The sequence below is a fragment of the Cupressus sempervirens genome, chromosome 11 (assembly GCF_028749045.1).
Source record: "Cupressus sempervirens isolate cs-2001-9-10 chromosome 11, ASM2874904v1, whole genome shotgun sequence".
NCBI lineage: Eukaryota > Viridiplantae > Streptophyta > Pinopsida > Cupressales > Cupressaceae > Cupressus > Cupressus sempervirens.
Window position 1 is genome coordinate 327,617,574 of NC_143128.1, and position 25,281 is coordinate 327,642,854.

Sequence of the window (25,281 nt, forward strand, 5' to 3'; positions counted from 1 at the left end):
CATGTTAAAAAAGAACCAAATTTGCAAGGGTTGTTCCTTGATGTCTAGATGCTATCCATATTCTTGTTTAATTATTTGAGCAGTAACTCTAATAGATCAAATTCCATATTTTTCTTCACAACTTTGAATGCTAAGTCCACTACCTCACATGGCATGCTATTTAAACAACTAGAACTATAAATCTTATGAGCAATTACATGAATTCTAAACTTCAACTCCACATTAGAAATGGTGCTAACTTTCAAACCTCTACCATCCCACTCAACTAGGGTTTTCTTCTAGAGTTCATCCTGACATAGGGTTTTGGTAGATTTTTCTTTACTCATTATGGGAAGGCCAGTAATCTTATGAATCATCTCTTTGGTTATCAATATGGGCTACTCCAAACAAAATTGACCATTGTGTACATGGCTAAGAATATACCTAATCCATTTTATTTGAAAACTCCTTGGCAGGTGTGTGATATGTGTCAACCCTTTTGTTTCAAGATGCTTATGTTTAGGTTTCAATGAGCCATCAACACAAATTTCCTCTAAAGCACTATACATTTCTAGGGTTCATATCTCCTAAATTGAACACATAAAATGAGTGCATATATCATTAATTAGAGGTACCTTTGGTGGAATTTTTGATTATGCACCATTAGGGTCAAGTGCCTCTGCCACTGCTAGAACTAGTTTGAAATTTGGTACTTTCCACTCTACACCCTTGACCAACATCTCTAAACCCCTTTTCACCTTGCTACTACTAGTGCTTTTGGATGCCATTTCTGCTTAGTAAGTGATGGAATTTTTTTAACAAATTCCTTAGCTATAAATTTTCTCAAAATCACTTGGAAATGCTTGTGTGCACCTAGAAATATCTTTGCTCTATGAATACTGAAGATATAGTGAAAAATGAAGTTGAATTCTACCCCTTTTGATGAAAATTTGTCATTAATGCTAGGTACCATACTAATGTAGTGCATGATAGATTGTCATCCACTCACTAGCTTAGGAGAAACTAGAGATTCAACGATCAAACAAAACTTACATTGCTCCCAACCTAGCTTGGTTGAGTCTGTGACCAACCTTGCTTGGTATGAACTCAACTCATGTGATCCTTTTGTATATGAAATATTGATTTGGATTTTCTACTTTCTTCCATTTGGGACTACTCAAGATTTTGCTTAAAGATGCAGTTTCAGTCCCTCCTTTGAAGAATCTAATTAGAAATGGCAGTCACCCACTTCTTGAGTGACATTGCTATCATTTGGACTATTCTTATTAGTAGAATTAGGAATCCACTACTATCTCATCTTCTCCTTGATGTTATCAACTTTAGCTTTCTTCTCATTTTCAACGCTTCCTATGTTCATGTAGTTTTTAGCTATATGACCAATTTCAGTGCATGTGTAACATCTTACTATTGAATCTCTCTTTCTTAAGTGATTCCTTGTGTAGTCTATGCCAATGTGTCCATATTCTCCACAATAGTGACATCTATACCAAGTGTTGTAATCCCAACCAAATATTGCTTTGACAATTTGTTTAGCTGGATTGAATGGTTTAGATCTGCATTCAGATGCCTTGTGACATTGTTACTTGCATTTATTCCATTTTCCTTCAAATTTTGGTTTCTCCTTGCATTCATTAGCTTTATGACCATGTTTACTGCAATTGTAGCATTTTCCATTGAATTTTTCCTTTCCATTGCTCCAACATTTGTTTTATGTATGACCTAGCTTACCACAATGATTGCAAGTAGGTCTTTGATTCATTTGGGCACCTTGTTTGGAAGATCCACCTTCTTCTTTGTAACCAAGTCCTGCTTTACCTTTTTGCCTATAGAGATTCTACTTTGTTGATTCAATTGATCCATATCTACCTATGATTTCATTATCCTTTCATTGAGTTTCTTTTCAAAAATTAGATCAACTTTCAATCTTTCATTGATCTATTTTTCAGTGATTAAATCATTCCTTAAGCTCTCATTTTTAAATCTCAGATTTATGATTTCCTCATTTGCATTAGAGAACTAATTTGTAAGACTTTCTTACTGAAGGGTTTGGTTTTGATTTGCATTGTTCCTTGCCTCCAAGTCTTCACTTGCCTTATTCCTTTGTTCCAAGATTTCACACATTTTTATTGACTGAGCTTCATGTTCTCTTTTCAATTTTCTTACCTCTTCTTGCAAAGAGCCATTCTTTGCTAGAAGTTCTTTGATTGCCTCATTGCTTCATCTAAGTTGCTTGATGGGAAAAAATCTTCAATATTTTCTTCAACATATTGATGGTCATTCATTTGTCTTGCAAGTTCCTTTCTTCTTTTTAGGGATTGAGAAAGATGCTCTTTTTCTTTCTTGAGTTGAGCTATGGCCATTTCCAGATCTAGCTTTTCATTCTCAATAGCTTTGTCAAGTTTTAATATCTCCATTTTCCTTGATCTTTACTCAAGCTGTCAAACTTTATCCTGAGAATCATAAAGCTCTGATACCAATTGTTGGAAATAATCAAGACTAGCTAGGTTATTGAGAGGGGAGAAGTGAATCATTAACCTCAAAATTTTAAATCAATTTAGCACTTAACCATATGAATCATTCATCATTCATTTATCTAATCTACTACATGCATGAGAAAAGATAAACATTCATAACACATGAACACAGTATTTTAGTGGCCCAAAAACTTCCAAATATAAAGTAAAACTAGGGTGAGAATGATACCACAAAAATTCACTATTGCAGTATAAAGTTGGCCTGTTAAGGCTTACATTGATCGCTTCTAATGATCTACCCTATTAAGAAAAATTTGGACTGCTAGACCCATCTTGTTAGAGGTTTTACAAACATACAATGAAGTATGCACTCTATTAGGAGATTTGTACAAAGACTGTTAAGTCTACCCTGTTAAAGGATTTGGAAAACTAATTCACTTGTCAGGATGAAATAGTAGATCTGATGTACAACTTGATTGCTAAATAGATCTTGAAGTACATATCACCTCTTGTGATTGATACATCTTTGCTGCTCCTTAATGACCTTGCTGAAAGCTCTACTCTACTGTTGATTCACATTCACTCTTCTCAAAACATTACATGTCCATTCCATAACATACTAATGACAATAATAATACTAATTATATTACAAATGATACAATACATTACATATATATCATTCCAATAATTAAAATTACAAGCTTAGCTAAAATAAAAGTAAAAAAAATATTATTGAGTTAGCCAAACAGTAGAAAACTCAGGCTCTTCAAGCTAACTCGGTGACCTTCTGATACTCAGAATCCACTACATTACTTAGCATCATCATGCACTCAGTAGAAGTAGAAGCACAGTCCATACTAATCACATGATCTAGCTTGGAACTTGATGACTATTAGAGACTCGATAGATATAGTGTCACTTGGTGAATACTGAAACCTTCATTTACCTTGCTTTCACTCGGTAAATACTACATATTCATCACTCAGTAGAAACTAAATTCATATCATGCAAGCTAATGAATCAGTAGATATTGTGAAGCTCAGTGACCATTATCTATTTGGTAAACACTATTGAACTTCAGATTCACTCAGTAGCCTTAGGAATGCTCGGTGTGAACTGCTTAACTACTAAACTTACAAGGTAACCATTGAATTCTCGGTATAAGCTATGGACTGAGTGATGAGCTCATTAAGTATTCAAAATTGAATAAGTGATGCAGGAGCATCCAGAGGTATAAGGGCAATCCTGTGTCACCAAAAAAAAATACTTAGACTTAGTTTCTATTTCATGTGTTTTCATTTTTGGATACCCATTTGGGTCAAATAAAGGTTCCAACTCTCACAGTTCCACTATCAGTGTTCGTGTAAATCCTGAAAAAATAGGAATATGTAATTGAGGCATCATTTTAGTGAACTAGTAGGTGTAAATTGGCTAGATGAATGTAATTTTAATTTAGATCATTCTAGAAAAAGAATCAAGTCAAAAGGCCCCACGGTTTGAAAGTTATTGCAGTTTTTCTAGTTGTGGAGACCTCCTAAGAATGCTTCAAAGTCAAGTTAGGGGTATTAAATGACCTCAAAAAGGGCTGAAAAATGGGAGATGAGTAGAGCTGGTCCATAGGGCTATAGAGCACTTCAAGAGCTTTCCAAAAATGTAAATGGTTTGTCAATCGGAGCTACGGTTCAAAAGTTATGCCTCCCAAAATTTTGGTTACCATTTCTGGATTCTTCTAGATTTGCGTCAACTTCTAATGCAGCTTTTGGAACCTTCTATTTGGTTGATGGATGCCTACTATCACTTTCTAGAATGTAATCCTAGTCCTTAACCCTCTGGGGTCTATTTAAGGAGATTTCTGGCATTGTAAAAGGTAGTTTAGAGTGGAGTTTGAGAGGAGGTACTGACAGGAGAAATTATCTCCAAATTTATGCTATTGTAAGCCCTTAGGGCATGTTTTGAAGTTTATTTTTCTCTGTACTATTTATACTAGCTTATTTTCTTAGTTAATATAATTTCCCCTTTTTTGTTGTGTCCATTCTGTGTGGGTTGTGTCCCCATCAAGTGGTATTAGAGCTGGTTTTCCTGAGTGTGTAGACAGAGCACCGACTGTGAGGCAATTTGCACCAAGACTGTGTGGTTGTGGGTTTGAGTTAAGAAGATTCCTCCACAAAGAGAGTGTGGCAAAAGGGCTAGATCTATTAATCCTAAGGAGGTTAGAGCCCTCCAAAGGCAAGTACAATAATTGCAGGAGGAGCTCTGTAGAGGAACAACTGTGGCTGTAGGTGATGAAAGTGAAGATGACAATGAAGAAGACAAAATTGGACCAGAAGGGGAATTTGACGGGGAAGTTCTAAATCATGCAGAGGAAAGGATTTTTAGGGCCATTACTAAGTTTGGGAAAAGACCTACAATTGAAGTGGGTGTATTTTCAGGAAATCTGAAACCAGATGAGTTGATCGATTGGATCAATGAACTAGAAGAATACTTTGAGTATGAGGATATCAGGGACCCAGATAGGGTTAAGTTTGCAAAGGAAAAACTGAAAGGCCATGCCAAAATCTGGTGGCAAGAGGTCCAATTGGAAAGAAATAGAAGAGGAAAGGAGAAGATCACAAGGTGGGATTGCATGGTGGACAAATTGAAGAAGCAGTTCATTCTTGTAGACTACGAGCTTGATTTGTTTAAGAAGATGCATGGGTTAAAGCAAGCAAGAAGATCAGTCCAAGAATATACAAAGGAGTTTTACCGACTCTTGATTAGAGCAAGGAATGCAGAAGCAAATAACGAGAAGGTTTCTCATTATATCAGTGGGTTGCGACCTAGCATCCAGGAGGAATTAACTCTGGTAAGAATGACCAGCGTTGAAGAGGCATACTAGTTTTCCCTATGAGTTCAAGAGAAGTTGAATAAAATAGTTTGAAGCAAGAAAAAGAGGGCACAGTCAAGGAGGAAGGGGAAGTGGTAGGTCATTTGGAGGCCACAATAAAACTCAAAAGAAAAATGAAGATAACGGTACTAGCAGGAACTAGAGGAATGAGGGTTTCAACCACTCCCATGACCAAGACTTTGGAAATCAGAGAGGAAGAGGTAGAGGACATGGACAAAGAAGAGGAGGCTTCCATGGTACCTATTTCCATTTCAATGAAGAAGGTCATCATGCCTTTGAATGCCCTCAACAAAAAGGAAGGATAGATAGGAGAGCTGAGGGCCAAGCTAGGGTTGCTCATGTGGATGAGGATGCACAATCATCACATTCAGAGGATGCAAAAAGAGGAGAGACCTTGGTAAATGAAAGAGTCCTACTAAGTGGTGAGATTGAACTAGGACAATGGAAGAGTTTGTTCCATACCAGATGAAAGTGTGAGGATAAATGTTTTGATGTGATCATTGATGGTGGTAGCATGGATAACTTGGTATCAAAAGAGATGGTCTCTAAGCTAAAGCTCAAGAGGGAGAAACATCCCCAACCTTATCGGATTGGTTGGGTAAAAGATGATTATAAGGTCCTAGTAAGTGAACAATGTTTAGCGAAATTCAAAATTGGGAGTTACCATGATGAAGTTCTCTGTGATGTTATTCAGATGGATGTTTGCCATCTATTGTTGGGTAGACCATGGTAGTTTGATAGACATGTGGTACATGATGGACATGCAAACACATACTCTCTGACAAAGGATGGAGTTCGCCAAAAATTGAAGCCCATGAAAAAGGAAGGTGAAAAGGTATGTAGCAGTGCTAGGATTTGTCTTGTTGATGGAAGGAAGTTTTTAGATGGCATGAAACATTAGCATATGTGCTATGCTTTGATTCTTAGGAAAGATAAAGAAGGTAGTAGTGAAATACCACTTGAAGTTTCAAATTTACTAGGTGAGTTTGGAGATATTATCTCTGATAATGTTCTAGATGGATTGCCACCAGTAAGGAAAATCATTCATTAGATAGATCTGATTCCAGGAGCCAGTTTGCCTAACAAGGCTGCTCATAGGATGACTCCTACTGAAATAGAGGAGCTAAATAGATAGGTTCAGGAGCTGTTGAGGAAGGTCTTGATTCGAGAGAGCCTGAGTCCATGTGCAGTACCTATAGTACTTGCACCAAAGAAGCATGGAGAGTGGAGGATGTGTACAGATTTTCGAGCTATAAATAGGATAACCATCAAGTACCAATTTTCCTTTGCCAAGGATGGATGATCTTATGGACTACTTAAGTGGAGCTCAGTACTTCACAAAGATAGATCTGAAGAGTGGTTATCACCAGATACAGATTCAAGAAGGAGATGAGTGGAAAACATCTTTCAAGACCAAGGAGGGTCTTTATGAGTGGTTAGTCATGCCCATTGGATTGATGAACACCCCAAGCACCTTCATGCGGCTCATGAATGAGGTACTTAAGAAGTTCTTGGGAAAATTTGTTATTGTTTATTTGGATGATATTTTAATTTTTAGCAAGACTTTGGAAGAACATTTATTGCATATTCATAGTGTCCTTGAAAGGCTAAGGGAAGAGAAACTGTTAATTAATCTAAAGAAGTGTATCTTTGCAAAAAGGGAGTTAGTCTATTTTGGGTTTGTTATATCACCTAAAGGTCTCAAAATGGTTCCAGAGAAGGTAAAAGCCATCTTGGAATGGCCTACTCTAAGATCTGCTACTGAGGTAAGAACATTTCATGGTCTGGTTGGTTTTTACAAGAAGTTTTTAAAGAATTTCAGTGGCATATGTGCACCCCTAACTAATACAATAAGAGGGGATAGAAAAGAGTTCAAATGAACTACAGCAGCTACGAGAAGTTTTGAATTGCTAAAGAAGAAGGTGACAGAACAGCCTATGTTGGCACTTCCAAATTTTGGAAAAGTGTTCCAGGTGGATTGTGATGCTAGTGGCAGCACTATTGGGGCTGTATTAAGCCAAGAAGGTAAGCCTATTGCATATTTTAGTGAAAAAATGAATGATGCAAAGAAGAAGTATTATGTTTATGATCAAGAGTTCTATGCAATAGTTTAGGCCTTAAAGAAATCGAGGCATTATTTATTGCCAAAGGAATTTATTTTGTATAATGATCATCAGGCATTACAGTACCTAAATAGCCAAGGTAAATTGAATTAGAGGCATATGAAGTGGGTAGATTTCCTGCAGAGCTATACATTTGTGTTGAAGCATAGAAGTGGAAAATCTAACAGGGTTGCAGATGCACTAAGTAGGAGATAGTTGTTGCTTATAGTAATGTAGGTTGAATTAGTTGGGTTTGATGAACTCAAGAATTTGTACCCTGAGGATCTTGATTTTGCTAAAGCATGGAAATCTTGTAAAGAGCCTGTTGCTGTAGATAGAACAAAGTGGTTAGACTATTTGATTCAGGATGGCATGTTGTTCAAGGGTAGTCAATTGTGCATTCAAGGAGTTCCATGAGGGAAAATCTGATTAAGGGGAAACACAGTGGAGTGATGGCAGGACATTTTGATCAAGATAAGACCATTTCCATTCTGAGAGAACATTATTTTTGGCCTCAAATATCATAGGATGTGAAAAGGTTTGTATAGAGTTGTCAAGTTTTTCAAGTTGCTAAGGGATTTAGCCACAATACTGGACTATATCAACCATTCCCTATTCCATCAAAGCCCTGGGAGGACATAAGTATGAATTTTGTTCTTACATTTTTGAGGACACAAAGGGGTAATGACTCAGTATTTGTGATGGTTGATAGGTTCTCCAAAATGGCACATTTCATTCCATGCCACAAAACTCATGATGCTCTCCATATTGCAGACTTGTTCTTCAGAGAGGTGGTAAGACTACATGGTCTTCCAAGGAGTATTGTTTTTGATAGAGATACTAAATTTGTGGGGTATTTCTGGAGGACATTGTGAAAAAATTTGAGAACAAACTTGAAATTCAGTTCCATGCATCACCCACAAACTGACGGCAAAACAAAAGTGGTAAATAGAAGTCTGGGCAATTTGCTGAGATGTTTAGTTGGGGATAAGCTCAAGGGATGGAATTTGATTCTACCACAAGTAGAGTTTTCTTATAATAACTCTATAAATAGGAGTACTAGAAAATCACCATTCCAAATTGTATATGGGAGTAGCCCAAGGACTGCACCAGAACTGAGGAAGATAGAACAAGGGGAGAGGACAAGTGCTGAAGCTGAGGAATTTGCTTAAAATATCAAGCATCTACATGAGGAGGTTCAAGCACACATTACCAAGATGAATCAAGAGTATAAAGCTAGGGCTGATCAAAGGAGAAGACATAAGGAATTCCAAGTAGGGGATCTAGTCATGGTGCACTTACAAAAAGAAAGATTTCCAGCCAGTACTTACAACAAGCTGGAAATGAAGAAATTTGGCCCGTGCAAAATTTTGAAGAAACATGACTCAAAAAATGCATACGAGGTGGAGCTGCCAAATGGTGTTCACATTTCTCCTATTTTCAACATTGCAGACTTAACAGAGTATCATGATGATGGTGCAGATGAGGAGCTGGTGTTAGAGCAATGTCCAATTCTTGCTTCTAAGAAGGAGGAGATAGAAGACATTTTAGAATATCATGTGGGTAGGAGTACCAGAAATAGGTAGTATGAAGAGTATTTGGTCAAATGGAAAGGACGATAGATCGAGGACTCAACTTGGATTTCAGCAGCTGAGGTTTCCCATTTGGGATTTCCTCTACCATTCATAAAGTGACAGGGTCACTTTTCAATCTACCTTGGGTGTCTGATGCAGGGGCATCCAGAGGTATAAGGGCAATCCTATGTCACCCAAAAAAATATACTTAGACTTAGTTTTTGTTTCATGTGTTTTCATTTTTGGATACCCATTTGGGTCAAATAAAGGTTCCAACTCTCACAGTTCCACTATCAATGTTCGTGTAAATCCAAAAAAAATAGGAGTATGTAATTGAGCCATCATTTTGGTGAACTAGGAGGTGTAAATTGGCTAGATGAATGTAATTTTAATTTAGAGCATTCCAAAAAAATAATCAAGTCAAAAGGCCCCATGGTTTGAAAGTTATTGCAGTTTTTTGAGTTGTGGAGACCTCCTAAGAATGCTTCAAAGTCAAGTTAGGGGCATTAAATGACCTAAAAATGGGCCAAAAATTTGGGGACAAGAAAAGCTGGTCTATAGGGCTATAGAGGGCTTCGAGAGCTTTCCAAAAATGTAAACAGTTTGTCAATCGGAGCTACGGTTCAAAAGTTATGCCTCGCAAAATTTTGGCTACCATTTCTGGATTCTTCTAGATTTGCATCGACTTCTAACACAGCTTCTGGAACCTTCTATTTGGTTGGTGGATGCCTACTAGCACTTTCTAGAATTTACTCCTAGTCCTTAACCCTCCGGGGTCTATTTAAGGAGATTTCTGGCATTGTAAAAGGCAGTTTGGAGTGCAATTTGAGAGGAGGTACTAACAGGAGAAATTATCTCCAGATTTATGCTATTGTAAGCCCTTAGGGCATGTTTTGAAGTTTATTTTTCTCTCTGCTATTTATACTTGCTTATTTTCTTAGTTAATATAATTTCCCCTTTTCTGTTGTGTCCATTTTGTGTGGGTTGTGTCCCCATCAATAAGTTTTGTCACTAATGAAAAATATAACATAATGCCAACATAGTACATCCTACATCTATCCCTCCCACATCAGTTTGACAATAGTATTAAACAAGTTATATATGATTTTGGAAAATACATGAGGTTAGAAGTGTTATATCTTAGATTTGTTGTACATATATTATATTTATGACTTGGTTTACTTTTTATGTAATTTATTGCATATTTTTATCTAAAATATCATTTATATGTTCTTGCATGTTGAATCTCTTTTAGGTGGTTATCATCTGAAGAAATTGATAAAAGAGATATCAACTATTGGAAGAGAAAAATTTCACAACTTATGTGTGAAATGTAAAAGTGTCTACCTTTAAATTTTTCAATGCTCAAGAACACTAACTCATACATCGAGTTGAGGAGATTTAATTGTGTGGACTTGTACAAACTAGGTCAATGTGGATGGTTGGGAGACACTTAAAATTTATGAAGGGCTTGGTTTGACAAAGAGCACATCTTTAGGGTTCTATGGTAGAGGGATATATGGTATACCAAACCATGGTGTACATTAGTGAATATCTTCCCAAGTTTGCATCAAAGATCCATGCAGATCACCTTTGGGATCCCAACTCCATTAATAGATTCAAAGGGGAGTACTTAATGGGGAAAGGTAGATTGAGGAAACTGAGAGGTAATTATAAAATGTCATTGTAGTTAATTAATTCTTATCCAACATAAATATAAGTTGTTTCTAATTGGTCTAATTTTTTTCTTTATAGTTGGTCATGAATGGGATGCACTACACTTGTATATTACAAACAATATTGATTGGATGATGGTATGGATTCAACAATTTTAAGAAAATGGCCACTCATTAACATGAGATTATATTGCATTATTAGTTAAAGAAGCTCATCATAATGGAGATCCCAATGTTATGCCAATGGTACTTGATCAAGAATATGGATTAAGAGATATCAAGTTATGTATAAGATTACTAATCATGACCCATAAGTTTAATATCAACTCACAGATCATTGCAAATAATCTTGACATGTTTGAATAATTGTAGCGATCAAATATCACAAAGCTATGTACTACCGTGGCTATAAATTTCACATAAAAAATTTAGATGAAACAAAGAAAACTTGTGATACTAGGATAAGTACAGTCTTCGAGGTCACCAATATTTGATCTAGAAATGACATACATCCTCAACAATGTGAAAATTAATACTATGGCATTTTGAATGATATACTTGAGTGTGACTTTATTTTGTTCAAATTAGTTCTATTTTTCATCAAATGGTTTAGGCTATGACTGAATCAAATTGATCTTGATAGGAATATTATTGAACATGATAGTGGATTTACAATTATTAATAGAAGGCCATTTGAGCTAGTTGGAGATGATCCCTATGTTCTTCCAAGGCAATGTAAGCAAGTGTTTTGCTTTGGCATTCCACATAAATTGGGTTAGTCATTTGTTATTAGACATGATCTAAGAGGAAGGTTGGTAAAGTATAATGTGATGGAAGAAGAAGATACTAAAGAATCAAAAGATGAAGTAAATTATGATCATGAACAACTATTACACAATGATGAAAAAGAAGAAGAAGAAGAAGAATCTAGTGATACTAATGATGATGGTGATGATGATGACGATTATGATCATGGTGATGATCAAGGTGATAATGGTCATGATGATGATGGCCATGATAATAGTGATGAAGATGATGATGATGATAATGAAAATGGTGGTGGTGACAATGATGATCAAAGTGACAAGTATGATGATGGTAATGGTGATGATAATTATGACATGGATGAAGATGACGATCAATGTCAAGTATGATAGAGTGATTTATTCATAGAAATTTATTTTGATTATGTAAAAGAAGGTTTTAAAGGACCCAAAACCTTCTAGAAAGTATCATAGAAATAAGAGTAGAGAAGCTTAGAAAATAGAATGTCTCAAAACCTAAAAAAGAGAAGACTAGACAAAATAAAAACAAGAGGCCACAATACAACTATGTATGAAAAGACAACAAAAGCGAAGCAAAAAGACAGCCCCAAGATAGCCACAATGTATTCATAGAAATTTATTTGACTTGTATGTTTTTGTAATTAAGTTATTATGTGTTGAACTCTATTGCCATGGAGTATATACAATGATTTTGCATAGCTACCACACATAAAGTAGAGGTAAGGAATTAAAAAATATACAATGATTTCGATGAATGCATCATGTAATTTTTGTCTTCTACATAATTTGTAGAATATATATCATGTAATTTTTGGCTAACTTAAGATAAATGATTGGCATATGTAGGCTATTTAATGCCTTTGACTAGGATCATGCACATTGACATGGATCTACAAATATAAGTCAATAGACCCTATTCTATACAATTTTTTATTTGCATATCTTCTCTTTACTATCAACATCAACTTTAGTCCTAGTATGTCTATCATTTTATGAATTGTAGGTATCACCAAATAAGTATTTTCCTAATTTTTCTTCCTCGAGTGAAGAAAATGTGGGAACAGAAGACAAAAGTGAGACATCTAGTAGGTCTAAAATAGGGATATCAACTAGAGGTCAAAATATTAAAAGAAAAGTCAATAAATGAATGAAATTTTTTTCTTGCTAATGGGGGGGTCATGTTTTTATGATAATGAGAGTGAAGGTGATAGGAAGGTTCCCTTAATGTACACACATGTTTGAAAGAATGGGTACCCAAGGAACTACCTCCAATTAACACAAATTTTTCTGTTAACAAAAGGATATATCACATAGCTCCATCTTTATTACATGGTTTAGGCCTATTTTCCATGGATGGCATAAAGGTCAGTTATAATAAGGTTTTTTAACTAATGGAGTATGTAGGACATTGTTACAATTACAACAATTGGATTTGGATTATGCTATATATAAAAAGTGTTCATAGGTATGCATTTTCACCAACTTATATGCAATGCAAAGAAAATGATCAAATTAAAAGGCCCGCTATGTATATTGATGGAAGGCCAAAAAAATAGGGAATATTGTAGGATTTATAAATAGTCCTTGACCTATCTCAACTAATAAGTGGCTCAATTGTATATTTGAGGCATGCTAGGGAAATCGTGTTTTTGTATGTGTGATAAAATCAATAAGTGTAGGGGAAGAGCTTCTGATAGATTACAATTTGAATTGCGTAGATACAATTGAATTCATTATCACAGGATTGGTTAGTACAACATTTAAACTAATTACCTCTAATTAATATCAAATACAATAAACAATCTAATATTTTATTAATAATTTTTTTGGGAAGTCTATTACTTTCATTTCACTATTGATTGCTACAAATTATTAATCTCTTTTACAAGATGAGATAGATCCACCGAAAGACATAGGTGGGGATTAGACACAGACATCTTCTTTGACAAGGGTAAACCTTAATTGTTGTAATTGTGCAATGTATATAGAAAAAAATGCCATATTATTATGTTCTTTTGTTTATGTCTTTGGAGTTATTTTGATAGAATTTTATTGATATTGATGTCACAACTTGATACTTATTGATAGGGAAAAGAAAAATTGAGAGCATATCAAATGTGATCTTATATTACATGTGGCACTAATCCCATCTTCATGGCTGGTCAGATAATAAAAAAATATAGTAATGAAATTCATAACCTTTTCCTCAAACAAAACAAAATCGAGGAGATAGAGGCACTCAAGGATGAATTGATATGTAGAGTGAGTTCTTTGAATGCAAGAAGTTATTAATCTTAAGCAATAATAAAAATTCAATAGATGTTTATATATTATACTATATTATAGATCATGATCTAAAATATTATGTGTTCTTCTTATAGGATTTTGTGACACCTATGAGATCGCGTGGTCAATATGGTGAGGTTGTAGCACACAACCTTCATGTAAATAATCCTTAAACCTTTAACCATTCATTTAACCTTTGGGGTGCTTCTAGCTAGTATCCCATTTGATCTTTATCCATTGAAAATATCTTTTCTAACAATGTATTCTTCAACTCATGATGAAATATGGACACCTCCTTTGATCATCATTTTGATATTGCCAACTGCATTGTCGATAACAAGGAACTTGCATACATCTTCTATACCAGGTACAACTAGTAAAACCTTGTTTTTCTATATTTTGTTATGCACTAATCATGCATTGTTCTTTTTGGGGTGGATTTTATAGTCATGGAACTATTATGTGCAATAATAGATACACCTTCAATTAATACAAGATCAAAGACCACTACTAGTGAAGCTCACCTATTTCCTAAATTAGCCTATATTACTACTACTAGTTCATTTGCAAGTTCATAATTGTTGAAAAAGAAAACTATGTTTTTGTTAAAAGTATCAAAGCTTCTAGGTGCTTTAAAATTATTATTATTTATAGTGTAACTATAGTTTACTTATACATAACTCATTTTGGACTGATAATCTCATGATGTTTTCTATGATACTCTTTTTGAAATGACATTGAAGCTATTTGGACCCCCCATATGTAAAAGGTACATAGTTTTATATAATTGATACAATATTTTTATTTTCTTCCATTTATTTTACTATATTAAAGTTATTGATGTAACAATTTTATTTTTTCAAAAAGGTGGGATGAATAGGGTCCTGAATTAAAAAATCAACTCATTACATCTTTTGAGGACATCTTTGGAAAAAAAAATTTGATAGTGTCCTACTTCTTAAAAGAGCATCCAAATATATAAATATTGTGAGTGACTAGTATAGAAGGGCTCTAAAGGTTATCCCAAAGTACAAGCATCCTCTTATGATTCCACCAATGGAGTAGAATGAAATAATGGAAGATGCAAAAGAGAAAGGCTAAAGGGTAGAGGAATTCAACCAGCAAATGACAAAAGAAGGTATCTCATGATAGTATTAAGTAGAATATAATAATGCACTAAATAGTGATCATTTTATTGATATAATATAATATGTTTCAAACTTTAAGACCACAAGTCACATCAAAAGCTATAGAAGCAAGACTAGAAAAGGTTGGCCACCACAAACTTGCCTTTGGTGGCTATATGAAACTTCACTCTTGACTTGTAACTAGAAGCAATAGAATTTCATATAATTTTTTTAATATATAATATTGTAAATAATTTTGTTTAATCAAATATTACATTCAAAACTAATGTTATTAAGGGAAAAATACAAGGCACAAAATTTAATGTAGAGCTCACAGACAAAGACAGAAAAGTTTCCTTAAAAAAAGGCTATAAAGGCGTGGTTGCACACCTACACCAAGAATCTGAAAGCCATACGGAAGAATCTGGTGCATGAGATCAGACGTAGGTAAATTGGTCAAGTGAAAATTAAATCAAATTGAGTAATTGAGAAATTTCATGTTGGTGTTAATTTCAAACATAAATTAACTATATATATATATATATATATATATATATATATATATATATATATATATATATCAAATTATGATAACAATTCACATAATATTTCATTTCAGCCTTCAAATCCTATCAAAGAACCTCCATGTGATGAAGGTCATGATGTTCATCATAGTGGTGGAGGTAGTAATTTTCTATTGAAAATTAATTACACAATTATGATTATAATGTAACATCTTCAATTGCTATTTTTTGTGTAACCTTTTTTTGAATATTTTAGAGCATGTTGAACATTATGGTGAATAAGTGGAGCATGTTCGAAGTGTTCAACATGTTGAGATGGTGATTGATAAAAATGTTATTTTACATGATGTGGCATTGTTAGGTAAGAAAAATTCATGTTATGTTCTACTAGTTAATGAAATACTTGTAATAGTAAAAAGAAGAAAAAGAGTATGCCAATTTAACCTATTTACTTGTCATTGCAACATAACCCCTTTAGTGCAGTAACCTCATGCTCTTCAAACAAGGAGGAGACATGATAATTTGACATTAAATGTGCCACAAGAGGAGGAGAATGAGGAATACATTGATGCTCCTATTAGCCTCTTCCTTAAGAAAGCTAAGAAAAGAAAAAACAAAAATTGATTTTTTAAAAATGCTCTTTGATAAATGTTTTTTGATAAACTTTGTTGGATAATGAAAGAATTTTTAAAAAAGTAATTACCTATGAATGTTGTGTATTAATATTGATTTTTATGTCATGTTAATGAATATTGTTATGTGTTAATGAAGTCTTGATTGGTAGTGTATTAATGAATTGTATATCATATTAATGAATGTTATGTGATTGTATTGATTGAATGTTATAGTTCATAAATGGATGAATAAATTAATTAAGTATGTAATTAGATGTTAATGGAAAATTTAGACTGATGATGGGGGGTGAGGCTAGATGAGCTTCCACCTTCACATGGTTGGCCTTGTTAAGTAGAGAATATTCTCAAAATCAAGTGAAGCTCAAACTAACATATCTTCATTAATTAATCAATTTCATTCATTGTAGGTATTTTCTTATAAGTGCATTTTGAATATATCAATGTCAAGAAACTATCAAATAAAAAATTGGAAGGCCCAATACTCAACTTGTCTGGCATGATTGGGCTTCATTTTGTGTAAGTATTCTCTTATTGAATGCATCAAATCTACATAGCTCCTCAAGCACAGATCAAGTTTGTGGTTTGAAATTGAGATTAAATCCTTTTTATATGAAAATTATGACATTGAGAAAAAATAGATATGTTTTCTTTAATTCTACTATGGTTCTCTTTATTGGTCTTATGGTCATTGTTGTAGTTACGACTAGATTAAATCAAGACCACCTTCCACAATTGATGGGAGATAACATGAACATTAAAAATTTAACAAGATATTTGGGTTTTTTTTTTACTTAACTTTGATTCATATGGTTCTAAAATGTACATGAACTTCCAACTTACAAAATGAAACTTGAACATGCAAATTTAAACTGTTACTTCTACATAAGCATGAAAGGAGAAAATAGAGTTGGGCAATACTAGATGTACTCTTGTTACCTACTCCACTAATGGGTTTGTGTCATAGCTTATTTATGCATGTTTTTATTGTTGTAATGTCCCTTTTTTTTCATAGCATTCAATGGAATATCTATCAGTTGGTAGTTATTAAATAAAGTCTTTTTGGCAATTATGTTAGATTGGAGTAATTTATTTGTGCAACTTGAAATTTTTTGTAATTGGACTTGCATAAAGTCACTTAGTGTTTATAAACATTTCAAGATAGTATATTATGTTACAAGAGACTTCCTCTCATAAATCATACTTTTGTAACTCTAAGAAAATGTTTCAAAAATATTAGGAATGGAACCAAAAAATTCAGGATGATGTGTTCCACTAATAACTTGATTAGTGTTACTAGAATGCTTTTTTGTTTTTTCATTGATGATCTTTGATTAAATCTTAATAGTTTAGGTAGTGGTTCCTAACATGTTTTTTACAATGTTGGAATGAATGTTCTTTCATACACCAAACACACACATAGATCGACCTAACTTTCTTTTAAAAGGTGTGATTAAATCTTGGTAAGAATCTAAATTTGGGTTATAAGAGAGTAGAGCTCATAAATGAACAATAGAAATAATATAGAATTTAGGATGTTGTCCAAAATCAAACAATAAGAAATATAAAGATATTTAAAAGAGGAAAGATTATAAATATGATGAGATGACCGCTTAGAGAAGATACATTTCCCTCCTTGGGACAATAAGGCATTGGATTGTCAAATATGAGGTGTTGAAATTTAATAATACATAGGAAGACCTCAAAATCAGTAAGGCATGATTGCATGATGATAATGACAAAAAGCTATGATAATAAATGATTAAAATATATAACAATAATGCACAATCAAGGGTTTGGATCCACTCTTTTCTCATCATCCAATTAGCAAAATCTAGATTCTACATAGACAATAATTTGAAACAAATAATAAAAAATTAGAGAAAATGAAGTACTGTAATAAATATGAAAAATAAATAAATTAAATGCATGGGTTCTTTTCTTAAATCTTAATGCAAAAAATTACATTAAATCCTTTGTATATGAAAATTATGACATTGAGAAATACTAGATATGTTTTATTTAATTCTACAATGGTTCTCTTTATTAGTGTTATGTGTTAGATACAATTGATTAATTGTGTGTTGTCTTTGATGTTACACAAATCTCATATCATTATCATTCAGTATATGTTAAGCTCACTCAAGTAGTAAATATAGTTTTTTGTGTCTATTGAGCATTCTAGTGATTGCCTACTCCAGAGGGTAGTGTCTACCGAGTTCACTTGGGCATCAAAGGAAAGTATGGTTTTATGTGTTAGATATAATTGATTAATTGTGTGTTTTCTTTGATGTTACACAAATGTCATATCATTATCAATAAGTATATGCTAAGCTCACTCAGGAAGCAAAGACAATTTTTTGTGTCTACCAAGCATTCTTGTGATTGCCTACTCTAGAAGGTAGTGTCTACCAAGTTCACTCAGACATCAAAGGAAAGTATGTAAAAAGTGAGTGTTAACCAAGCTCACTTAGTTAATGAAGGAAAGTTGGATGGAACTAGTGCTAATTGGGCTCACTCAATTGCCAAAGGATTTTTGTGAAGTTTTCAGTGTTAACTAAGATTTAGTTGGTTAACAAACGAAATCAATTCTGAGTTAGTTTCTTATTTTGACATATTAAGCTTAATTGATTTATCTATTAATTACAACCAACTGAGGTGATGAATATTAATTATTCTAAGTTGTATTTGAGCTGACTTGACAAAGTGGAAGATATAAGTATAAGGTCAAGTTTTTATTTCAAGGTATGAGGTGGATGTAATGCATGAAGATGTTATTAAAGATTTAATGATGAGAAGAGGAAGAAAATTTGAAGGATAAATAGAATATCCTTGTGAAGTAGAAAAACTATATTTGGTCAAGAAGGATCAAGTGCAAGCTAGAATAGAGATCTGTAATCAGAAAATCAATTGCATTTAAATCAAGTCATCTCATTTTTACTCTCTAACCATTGTAGGAGTGATCTAAATCTCCTATAGAGTTGGCTTAACAACTGTTTGCAAATCCTCTAACAAGGTGGCAATTATATTGAATTTTCTAAAGACCTCTAACAAGGCCACTTCTAACAATGTGATTAAATCCTTTAACAAGGTTACACCTAACAGTGTGTTTTATAACCTTTAATAGGGTTGGCTCCGAACATGGCTCACTTCAAAAGAGTGAAAATAGTAACTAGCTACAATTGGTGGTTTTTACCAAATTGGGTTTCCACATTAAATCCTAGTGTCAAATGTGTTCAAAAAAATTTCTTTTATGTGTTTGCAACTAAGTTAAAGTAATGGTAATCAAAGATAACATATAAAGTTTATATGTCAAGAATTTACCAAGTTACAACATTTTGTATGTGTTTATTGAGCTTTAGCAATATCTAGTTTTTAGTTTTCATTTTGTACTAACATCTAAGGGATATGGGATTTATTTTAGTAGTAACTACTTCACCCCTCCCTTCTTAGTTACTCCTCTTATATTTCCAAAAATTGGTATCAGAGCTTTTGGCACTTGTAGAGAAGGTTTCAAGGACCTAAGCTAAAGATTAGGATGTCTTATAGAAGAGAAATCCCCAAGCTGAATAGAGATAATTTTGTAGCATGGAAAAGACTTATGAAGTTACACTTGGCTACCATCAATGACTTAGGATGTAAGTATGTTGATATTGAATACAAGACTCCCACTGGAACATTATCTATTGAAGACATTTTTGAAAAGAATAATTATAACATCATGATGATTGATATTGCATCTGCTCCTAATTATGTTGAATTTGATGAAGTAAAAGATTACAAGACAACTTATGAGATGTGGATCAAAATGAAAGATATATATGGAGGAGATGACAATATAAGAAGAACTAAGGCTAAAATTCCTAGAGGTCATTGATCAAATGAGAATGAGAGAAGATGAGAACATTACCAAATATGTGGAAAGGATCAAAGCAAGTGTAAGTAGAATCAAAGCATCTAGATGAGACATTGAAGAGAAAACAATTGTAAGTAAGGTACTTAGAACTCTTCTCCCCATTTATCCAATTAGAGTATCTGCTATTCAAAAAATAAGATGTGATCCATATAATAAAATATCTTTGGATGCTCTAGTTAAAAGATAGATAGTTTTTGAGTTAGATCATTTTGATAACTATGTTCCTAGTTCAAAGGTTATTGAATCTACTTTGAAATCTAAACTCTCACTCAAAGAAAAGGGTAAGAAATCAAAATCTAGTTAATTAGGAAGTGAAGAAGAAGGAGAATTAGAAGAAAGTTTAGATAGTGATCTTGAAGTTGTTGAAGCTGTACTTGCAAGGAAGTATTCCAAAGGTAGAAGAAAGTACAAAGGTAAAGTTCCTCTAATCTACCTTTCCTATGAAGAAGTTGGTCACATTGCCGGTAGGTGTCAAAATAAGTAAATCAAAGATGAAAAGAAAAGTAATAAGCATAAAGGCAAGAAGGATTCCAAAAACTACAAGAACTACAAGGACAAAGGTAAGAAATCTTGTTTTATTGCTAAATATTTTGATAGTAGTAAGATGAAATGGTATATATTGCTATGAAAGATGAATCTGATGATGAAGGAGATAAGATGGAATTTATCTCTCATATTAATAGAAATGATATATGGATTATTGATAGTGGTTGTTTGTATCACATGACTAGAGAATTAAAAAAAATTGAGCACATGGAATATTATGATGGAGGTAGTGTGAGATTTGGAGAGAATGAACCTTGTAACATAAAAGGAAAAAGATGCATTGCATTGACTAAAGAACTTGTATGTGACAATACTTACTAGGTTAAAGGAATAAAGCATGATCTACTAAGTGTGGCACAGTTGAATAACATTGAATTCGAGGAAAAATTCATGAATGGATAGGCCAAACTACTGGATGGAAAAAGAAATTGGGTTGGATCTGGCAAGCAAACAAAAGCTAATCTATTTTATTTTGATCTCAGTGATTTCTCATGTTTTATTGCTTGAGTAGAAGAAAGCTAGTTATAGCACAAAAGGCTATGTCATGTAAACTTTTATAATATGATTAAGATAAGAAAACATAAAAGGGTAAGAGGTATTCCTAGTTTGAAGAAACTTGACATGGATCTATGCAAGAATTGCTAAATTGGTAAGATGGGAAAGACTACTTTCAAAAGAAAAAAATATTCCTTAGAAGAAGTCTTGGAAATTGTTCATACAAACTTATGTGGACCAATTGGAATAGAAAGCTACAGTGGATAATTTTTTTTCATTCTTTTTGTTGATGATTATTGTAGAATGATGATAGTAATGTATCTGCAAGAAAAAATAGAAGCCTTTCAAAAATTCAAGTGGTATCTAGCGAAAGTAGAAAAGGAAACTAGAAAGTGGTTGAAATTCTTAAGATTAGACAGAGGTGGTGAATTCATCTCTAATTAATTCAATAATTTATGCATTGAAAGAGGAATCAAAAGACAAGTATTAGCCCCTGGTATACCATAGTAGAATCATATAGTTGAAAGAAGAAAAAGATGTATCATGGATTGTACAAGAACCCTAATGATTGAAAAGAAGGTTGTTGTCAAATACTAGAAGGAAGCTATCAACACTACTATTCATACCTTGAATAGAGTATAGTTGAAGAAAGATTCAAACAAAACTCCTTATCAGCTATGGTATGGCTACAAACCTAATGTAAGTTACTTGAAAGTATTTGGCAGCAAATGTTATATCTTAAAAGAATCTAGAAAAGAAAAATTTTATGTAAAAGGTGATGAAGGCATATTTATAGGACATTACTGTAGAAGTAAAGCATACAAATATTTGAACTTGTCTACTCATAAAATTATAGAAAGTGCACATGTTAGAGTTGATGAGCTTGTAGAAAATAGTGAAGAAGAAAGCAACAAAGAGCCAAAAGATTACAAAAGATTTGTTTACTATGAACCTAATAATGTGAAAAATCTATCTAAAAGAAAGGAAGCTTCATCTTTAGAGTCCCCAAAACCTCCAATAGTTATTGAGTTGTAGATAGTGCAACCCAGGTTACAATCAGAAGGACCCGTGTCACAATTAGAAACTACCAAGCTAGTTCAAACCAAGCCTGATGGACCCAAGTTATAGACAAATGGACTTGAGCTTGAAACTAAAATTCAAGATGAAAATGGTGGAACTCATTCAAAGCCTAAAGAGCTTATATTAGCAAGATATGTCAGAACGCATCATGCACCTAATCAGATCATTGGAGACAAATCTAATGGAAGAATGACAAGAAAAAAATTAAAAGGTACATGTTTACTTGCTAAATTTGAACCTAGAAGTGTTAAAGATGCTCTAGAAAATGAAAGTTGAATTGAAGTAATGAATGAAGAGATAGAATAGATAGAAAAGAATAAAACTTGGACTCTTGTTCCTAGACCCAAGGATAAAAATGTAATTAGTACAAAGAGAATATTTAGAAATAGGTTGAATGAAGATGGAAAAGTTTCAAGAAATAAAGCAAGATTGGTGTGCAAAGGCTATTTTCAAGAAGAAGGTATTGATTATAGGGAGAATTTTTCTCCTGTGGCAAGACTAGAAGGTGTCAGAACTTTAGTAGCACATGGAACACATAGAGGATTTAAAGTAAATAAAATGGATGTCAAATCTATATTCTTGAATGGAATTTTTGATGAAGAAGCCTACATTGAACAACATAAAGGTTTTGTAGATCCTAGAAAAAGAGACATGGTTTTCAAGTTACACAAAGCATTATATGGTCTCAAGCAAGCTCCCAAAGCTTGGTATGAAAGACTTCATAATTACTTCGTATAGATTGGCTTTTAAAGGATAAATGATAACAATAGTCTGTATATTAAGAAAGGACCAAACAAGAAGATTGTGTTGGCAAAAATATTTGTTGATGATACTATATTTATAGGAAATGATGACTTGTGCAAAGAATTTTCAAAAAAAATGAGTAAATAATTTGAGATGTCTATGTTTGGTGAGATAAAATTCTTTGTTGGATTGTAGATATAGCAAAACAAAAATGGTATCTACATCACTCAATTTAAGTATATCAAGGAATTACTAAAAATGTTTGAAATGGAAGATCCAAGACTAAGCTCTCCAAAAATGATGATTCCAAAGAAGTAGATTAGACCACATATAAATCAATTTGGAAAATTGTAGTAGTACATACAAGGCCTAATATTACTCTAGTAGTTGGAATAGTGGCAAGATTCTCAACAAATCCTAAGAAAAATCATATGATGGAAATCAAAAGAATCATGAGATATCTAAAAGGTACTAAATGCTATTGTTTATGGTATAAATTTGGAGGCAATTTGGACTTGAAGGTATTTACTGATGCTGATTGGGTAGGAAGTATTGATGACAGAAAAACCACTAGTTGTGGAGCATTCTTTCTTGGTAAAAGACTAGTGTCTTGGACAAGAAATAAGAAAAATTATACATCTCAATCCATAGTAGAGGTAGAATATGTGACAAAAATAGTTAATTGTTCTAACATTGTTTGGTTCAAACAATTGTTGGAAGGAATGAAGATAGAGATCAAGGAACCAATAATCATATATTGTGATAACACTAGTGTAATCAACATATCAAAGAATCTAGTGATACATACCAAAACTGTTGGAAATGATTGAAAAGATCATGAGGGAGATTGTTGGAAATGATTGAAGAGATCATACATAAAAATTAATGGAACTGGTAAAGAATGTTCTCAATCATTGTTTTTTCATTGATGTCAAACTTGCTACTTGCAGGAATGACAATTGCTTTAGTGATCCAAATACTATCAATTGGTTGATTGACAAGAAGGAGGCAATCAATAAGATGTAACTAGAACACCTAGAGAAAGGTTGAAGTTATGATGTTACAATGAAGTACAAAGATCAGCTAAGCCATTGATGAAACAACGTATTGATGACATACTCTAAGACATAGAGAATGGGCACACTAAAACACACCAAAGATGTAAAGTTTTAGCTAAGTCATTTGTAAAGTCTATCTAAGTTTATTAGAGAGAGTCAAGCAAGCTAGTTAGTGTCGAACAGATTCCTAGTTGAAGCTGAGCAAGTTCAACTTCAGTATGTGCCGTGTAAAGATCAAACGCCGAGTAGGATTCAAGTGCCGAGTAACACAAAAAGTGCTGAGTGAAGATCAGATGTCGAGTAGGATACAAGTGTTGATTAACACAGAGGTGTCAAGCATTAGTAAACCAATAATGTCAAGTTGCTGCATTATTTCAAAGATCAAAGATTCGCCAGATCTGAGCCGACAAGGTTGTTATCTAGAATTTTGTGAATCAAATAGAAGATAAGACTAATGAGCTGGTGGCAAAGAACACCATGCAAAACATTTTTGGAGAATACAACTGGACTTTAGAAGAAGTTTCTAGATAAGAGCAAGATATGGGGTAGATACATTGTAGCCTACCTAAAACCCTAAAATTGGAGAGGAAGAATCGAGTAGGAAAGGGACTCTAGATTTCTATTTAAGGAGTCATAAGATCATGAAGCAAAATGGAAGTAGGTCAAGAATGAATTCATAAAGTGCTAAAGGAGGTGCTAAGGAGTAAGAGAGAATAGTTACTCTACTTCAAAAGATCACCACAGATATGGTTGCATTGGTATGATGAGTAAGAAGACTCAAAGAGATAAAGCTTGAGATGACAAGCTGTCAGAGCTAAAGTGATTAAAAGTCAAGCAAAGGATTGAACTGAAGTGTGATATGAAATCTGCAAAATATGTTGTAAGTTGTATCAAATCAAAAATCTATTATTGTTACTCTCTAGCAATTGTAACAGATAGTTTAAATCCTATGGACTTAGGTTGGTTTAATAGCCATGTTGTAAATCCTTTAACAAGGTGACATTCCAAGAGAATCTTCTAAAGTCCTTTGACCAAGCCCATTCCTAACGGTATGGTGAAATCCTCTAACAAGGTCACATTTAACAGTGTGTTGTAAGCCTTTAATAGGCATCACTTTAGAAGAGTGAGAATTAAGTAGCATGCTACTGGTGGTTTTTCCCAAATTGGGTTTCCACGTAAATCACTGTGTCATGAGTTGATCTTGCATGTTTTATCCCTGCATGTTGATTTGTTGTAACTTGCTAGGATGATTGATTTAAGCTTGGATGGATGAAAAGTTTATGGATTCACTATAATTTGTGAAAAAGTATTATTAGGGCATTTAGATGTTGGATAACTGATTCACCCCCCCCCCCCCCCTCTCAATTATTTTGAAAAA